Genomic DNA, 5,842 nt, shown 5'->3' on the forward strand with positions numbered 1-5,842 from the left:
TGGTAAATCTGAGTGACTTGCCTATAGTAGAGAGACGATGATCTAAACCTTGTTTAAACCTTAGAATGGTATAAGTATTTCCCCTTGTATAAGGCAGTTGTTGCCAATCGTAGGTCATACGGTGAGAATGAAGCCCAGACCCATTTCTTGCAGGAGAAACCATAAATTGTTGACCACCATGAGATATCGAAAGTTGTTTAGCATTGGCGTCAGACCCGTCAGCTAAGAAGACCCAGTCTCGGAATAACCTTACCAAGATGAAAGGATACAGAAGAATTGAGGAAAAAGGTTATGCCACTACCGGAAGAGCCCATTATCCTTACGATCTGCGACGACCGACACTGTCAACAATAAGGATGGAGTATATGAGTTTTGGTGGAACCATAACAATGTTTCTAAGGGTGGTAGCACCCCAGACCCCTGAGACGATCGATAGATTCTGAGAAGACCCCAAACCTAAGCTATTGTCTTGCTAGCCTCTCCGAATCTCGAGGACGAGATTCATTTTAAGGGTGGTAGGTTTGTAACATCCCAAAATTCTAAATTTTCGAATGTTATAATAAATAGATAGATTTGATTGATTGTCTGAAAGTGAGTGAATTCGAAACTTTTTTGAAAGTTACATGAGAGGGAATAAAAGGACTTTCCCAAACTTTCATCTTTGCTTTCTGATCTCCACGAATTCAAATTCTTTTCAAATACAAAACCCTTGAGCGAAGATGATATGACTTCTTCCATTTAATTAAATGAAAGGGTATTTGAAAATATTTGAATTTCATTTGGAAATATTTCAATTCATAAACTTCATGCAACTCAATGATTTTCATGAGAGAAGATAAAATGACTTCTTCAAAACATATGAAATATGAGTTGGGAGTTTCAAAGAATTAAATTCAAAGTTCTTTTGAATTTATTTTCAATTTGGAGTTATTTGAGTTTTATTCAAATTATTTTTCTCCAAAAATAAAATATATGGAAAATAGGGTAACATGATTCCCGACATCAGAAAATTGGAGAGAAATGAATTTGAATTAATTTTGGTATTAAAATGAATTTTTATTGGATTTTACTAGAGCAGTAGCACTCTTTGCTCTATTTGAATTGTGTGGATTTTATTAGATTCTAGAAAAGTGTTCATGTTGTAGGAAATCTTTTTCTGAAAATTTTGATATATTATATGCCTATATAATATTTTTATTTTTTCATTATTTTTGTTTTTCTAGAAAAATGTTTATAAAAAAAACTTCTCCCCGAACTGGGCCGGCCCAGCCGAAGCCAGGCCAAGGCCCAGCTCCGCGCCGCTTCGTCCGTCGTCCCCAACGGGGACTCCTCCCGAGTCCGCATCGCCGCCGCCGCTCGCCGTGGATGCCCCGGCCTCCTCTGCCCCCTCGCCCAAGCCGCCGACCGCCCCCCTGCCTTTAAATACCGGAGCCCCGGGCCCCGTTCCTCCTCCTCGCGTTTCGCCGCCGCCCCGCACTTACGTCGCCGCCGCCGCCCCTCCACTCACCGCCACCGCCTGCACGCCGCTGCCTCGCTTCGCCACCCGCGCCGCTGCTACCTGCTGCGTGCTGCCGCGCCGCCGTAGCCCCGCGTCGCCGTTGCCGCCGTCTCGCCGGAGCCGCCGCGCCACTCGCCAGATCTCGCCGGAGTTAACCGCCGCCGGTTTTCGAAGAAAACCGCCCCGACCGGTAATACCGTTGCCCCGGTTCGAATCGGTTTATTTTCGGTTTAGTTCAGTTTTCTAAAAAACCCTAGTTTTGTTTTTTTAGGTTTATTATTTAACGAACGTTTTCTGTTTAGTTAGTTTTAGTGAACGTTTTCTTTCCGTAGAACTGCTTAGCAAACGTTCGTTCGATAGGATTTTTCTTTTTATTTTAGTTTTCGGCCAGGGACCTATTCGTGATAAATTTCTTCACAGATTAGTCCCTGTACTTCAAACGACCACATCTTTTTACTCGTTTATCCAATTCCAACGAAACCAACGCCGACTTCTTCGTTATTTTCCTCTCTATCTAGTTAATCAACTTAAACATGTTTTTGAAATTTTAAAATTTGTTTTCAAACAGATTTGAATTTGAACTTCGTCTGATCGTAATTTGAGTTTCGTAGCTCCGTTTGAGTTGATTCTTTTTGCAAATTAAAGCTCTTGACCTAAACTTTATGATAAGGCCAAATTCACATAATTTTGGTACTGTTAGAAATTGTTTTATGTTGCAAGAGTTATTTGCTTGGTTTTAATGTTTTCCGAATCGTCTTCTTCGATCTTTCTAATCTTTTGAGTGATTGCTTATCTGTGGTTACTATTGCTTGCTTACGATAGATTAACCTGAGTGTGACGAGTAGAACTATCAAGAGTTATGAGTGCGAATCATCTTCATCAACATTGCAGGCAAGTTCACACTTTGATCATATCCCTTTCATACCCAGTTTTTATGCATTAGTTTCACCCTAAAACATTGCATGAGTACGATTGATAACATGTGGGTATTGGGAAGTAGTTGATGAGGTAGGAACCTATTGCCCCGCATTCAAACCTTGGGAGTTACTATTACGTTATGCTTATATTGCAATGCTATGCTCGTAGACGTGGATTGGGCCAGTTTTGAGTGTATTCATGATAGATGTGAGATTGTTAATTATTGGTTCAACTTAAGGTGGCAACTTAAATACACATCTGGGTGGATTGAGGCACCTGGGGAATCCAGTGATTGCCTGTATTTTTGGAAATCCCGGGGTACCGTGTGATTCTCCTATGGACCGCCACCCAGGCTCAAAGGGATCATAAGATTATTCATGCTGGAATCTTCCGTGTGCAGCCACAAGCTATTATGGGCTCTAGCATAGTTGATTAAGTCGTGTGAATTCTTACAGTGGTAGACTAGCAGATGTAGGTGGTACGGTCTACCCATCGTAAGGTGCTAACGCTTCTGAAAGATGGTGTCTCGGTCATCCGTTTCTCAAACACCATGTAGTGCGAGAAATCCAACGGAGGAGATCGAGTCTTGTGGGGAAAAGTGCACAAACCTCTGCAGAGTGTACAAACTAATCATGGTTAGCCGTGTCCCCGGTTATGGACATCTTGAGTATCTGGTTCTTGGATTATCATATTGATCTCATCATGTTACTTTAATTAATTTTGTTGGGTTAATGATGATACTTAATTGGGATTGAGATGATGTCAACCATCTCAATGTTTAACAACCACCATGATAGTCAAATAAAATTTATTCCTTTGCAGTAGGGAAAAATTGGCTTTTCGCAAAAACAATATAACCATAGAGCTCTTCCACCAGCCATATATGCATGTAGTGATAGCCTTTGTTCATCATTTCTCTATGGTATGAATTTGCCAGAATATTCCATGTGCTGACCCGTTTTCGGGCTGCAACGTTTCATGTTGCAGGATATCTACGACGAGTAAGTGATACATTAGGGTTATGATTTCTACACTCAACTTTGCCGTTGGTGTTGATGGGAATCCACAACCTTGTTACTTCTGCTATTTGGATTGAGGTAATAGTATTTACGTTACTTTATACATGTGATTTACCTCTGTTATAAATCCTCGAGTACTGTGCGTGTCAGCATACCGATCCAGGGATGACACTTAAGCACAGAGACTTGATCCATTCGGGTCGGGTCGCTACAGTCTCCCTCTTCTATTAAGTCACCCGACTTGCGGGGCCGGGGAGTGTGCCTATGGTCGGTTCTCAATTGCCGTCCAACATGTGTGTGCAAATGCAATATGACGCGCGTTCGATTCGGAGAGCAGCGTGCCAGACCGACCGGCCGTCGAGGGTGCGACGCGAATGCGATGAGCGTGCTGTATACTCCGTGCATGTGTACCGCCGTTTTCTAGACGCTTTGCTACATGGCGCGGGCGCAATCCATGGATACAAAATTAGTATAATGTATACTATTTAAAAGTCGAGGGCGGGGCTTTTCCTGCGCGGTAGGCGGCGGGGCAATTCCGCCTAGTCGGTTCGACAGAGGCGCGAGAAGACGAGGGAGTAGGCTGCTGCAAACGTAGGGCTGTGTGATTTGACAGCGAGTTACTGCTGGACAGGTGGGGCCCCGTGATTTGACTTGCCATTATCATTTTAACTGCGGCGCTGCGACCGGCGTGAGTCTCCCGATTCCTGACCACCTCCATACAGGTGCCTCTCCCAATGCTCCACCATGTAGTAGAGGCTGGCTCTTGCATGAGAGCCCACTTCTCCACTTTTTCCTTGCCTCTCTTTCCTCCACATATGCAAAAATGCCATGTAAAGCGCACTATTGTACTTACTTTTACTTGCTCCTACAGGTGCTTAAGCTTGCCACATAGGCATAAAGTCAGATGTGGCAAGTTAATCAAGAAGAGAGAGACTAGTTTGGTGACCCAAGGAAGAAACGGTGCTAAGCGCGTGTACCTAGGTGAAAAGACAATTTTGGGGTTGATGCCTTCCCACCCACCCAGGTTCAAGGCATGGTACTTGCAATTTGGGGTTGTTGCACCAATTATACTGTAGGGGGTTCCCTTACAGTCTTTCTGTCAAAAAAAAGACAATTTTGAGTCTATAGGTAATTAAATGAAGCAAACTTAGCAACACCATTTCATTGGAAGAGGTCACTCCTTGGCAAATGCAATAAATACTAGTACTCCCTGTGTCCCATAATATAAGAACGATTAGTCCTCTCTCTACGCATTTAACTCCTCTCCTTTAACACAGGCGAGTTTTGGATTGGAGGGTTTGGAGGATAATAAATGCTCATTAACTTGATTTTAGCCTTTTTAGTATTTGGATCCAAGCATGGGTGAGGCTAGCATGTTTTAGTCCCACTACTTTTAGTCATGGGACTAAAACGTATCCAAGCACCCTCTTAGTTTTATTTGAGGGGTGGGTTGTGCTGGACAACATTATTGTGACTAGCCTGTTTAATAGTAATATATGCATAATTTGGCGACGAGCGCTCTCTATATGTACCACCTTTTTTTTAATTTCAAGTTTTCCTCCATGGCGCAATCCATCGATACTACTGTTGTACAAAAGTATACATTTTTTAAAAGGCTAGAGGGCGGGGCAGTCTAGCTTGGTCGGTTTCACGAGAGGCGAGGGCCTTTGTGATTTGACGGCTCATTACTGCTGGAAGGCGGGGCCTTGTGATTTGACTGCTCGTATAAATGCGCTGACGACCTGATCGAGGAGGAGCAAAGAACCGTGCGGTATACTCAAGTTTTCCACTGGAGTAGTACTGCGACGGAGGAGCACGAAACACGGCAGCCCAGTGCCATATGGCGATAAAAAATGATCTAATTTGCTAGTCATCTCATTGTTAGCATTGTTCTATTCATTCCCTCAAAAAAACCATTGTTCTATTCATGCCTCGCAGAGAACGTGACACGTGCGGCGAAACACCCGAATCAAAAGATGAAACACAGGAGCAAAAGAAGAAGGAAGATTATCACCCCAAATGATCTAATTCGCCGCGGAGTCGTAACTGCTTCTTCATCGCCTCCACGACCTCCATCTCCTTGCGCGTCTCCTCCGCCATCTTCTTCATTCTATCCATGACGCGGGATTTCTCGACGCGAGACTTCATCAGCTGTTCCACGGCCGCATTACGTACCTTGACAGCAGCCGGGTGCTCGATGCGAAGCTTCACCAACTCCTCCTTCTGTTCCATGACGAGGGCCTGCAGCATCTTCATCGAGGAACTACTATTCTCATGCAGCTTCTTCCAGCCGGCGTTCTTCTCCTTCAACAGGTCGATCTCGTGGCAGAGCTTCGCCTTGTCCTCCTGAAGTCGCAGGATTTCGCCGGTCGCCTTCTTCTCTGAGGCAATGCTCTTCTTCAGCAGC

Source organism: Aegilops tauschii, chromosome 7 (genome assembly GCF_002575655.3).
Source record: "Aegilops tauschii subsp. strangulata cultivar AL8/78 chromosome 7, Aet v6.0, whole genome shotgun sequence".
NCBI classification, from domain to species: Eukaryota; Viridiplantae; Streptophyta; class Magnoliopsida; order Poales; family Poaceae; genus Aegilops; species Aegilops tauschii.